The following is an 883-nucleotide window of genomic DNA, read 5'->3' as shown; positions in this document are numbered from 1 at the left end:
CTCCGGGGCCTCCTCTGGCCCCGCTCCACCAGGTCCATGTCTCTCCTGTGCTGAGGCCCCCGAGCTGGAGGCAGCACTGCAGGGGGGTCTCCCCAGAGCAGAGCGCAGCAGAGGGGCACAATCCCCCCTCGCCCTGCTGGCCACGCTGCTGGGGATGCAGCCCGGGATGCCGGGGGATCGCTGGGCTGCCAGTGCACATTGCTGGCTCACGTTCAGCTTCTCATCCACCAACACCCCCAAGCCCTTCTCCTCAGGGCTGCTCTCTATCCCCTCATCCCCCAGCCTGTATTTGTGCTTGGGATTTCCCCGACCCATGTGCAGGACCTTGACTTGGCCTTGTGCAGCATCACCCAGGAGCAGAACTGGACCCTGGTGACGAGGCGAGGAGAGGGATGCTGCTGTCCCACACCTTGGCATGGCACCAGGCTGGAAGCAGGGGGGAGGCAACAGCACCCAGAGCACAGCGAGAGGCTTCCCCGGGGAAGAGGCGCCGGAGAAAGTGCTTTGAGACACTGCGCAGAGCAGAAAGTCATACCAAGAGCACAGGGGGAAGGCAGCAGCGCAGGAGGAAGCCAGGGTAGGTGCTGAAAACCAGCATGGGAGATAGGTAATTCGATAAAAAAAACCATTCACAACTGGAGCAGCCTCAACTGGAAGCGTTTCGAGGTCCAGAGGTGCAGAGCACCCTGCAATGAAATCCTGAAGAGCTGCAGCTCCTCAGAGTGGCGGGGAAACATTTGGGTTCAGTACATGGATTTGGGAGCCAACAACCAAGTGAGTAAGTAGAAAGGTTTCATCCTGGTCCCCAGCAAAGAAAAAGCCACACAGGAATGCAAAATAGATACGGGAATTAATTAGGTAGAGCATCTATTTTCTCTAGCGG

The sequence above is a fragment of the Charadrius vociferus genome, unplaced genomic scaffold (genome assembly GCF_000708025.1).
Source record: "Charadrius vociferus isolate BGI_N301 unplaced genomic scaffold, ASM70802v2 scaffold1, whole genome shotgun sequence".
Taxonomy (NCBI): Eukaryota; Metazoa; Chordata; class Aves; order Charadriiformes; family Charadriidae; genus Charadrius; species Charadrius vociferus.
This window is presented reverse-complemented; position numbering follows the sequence as displayed.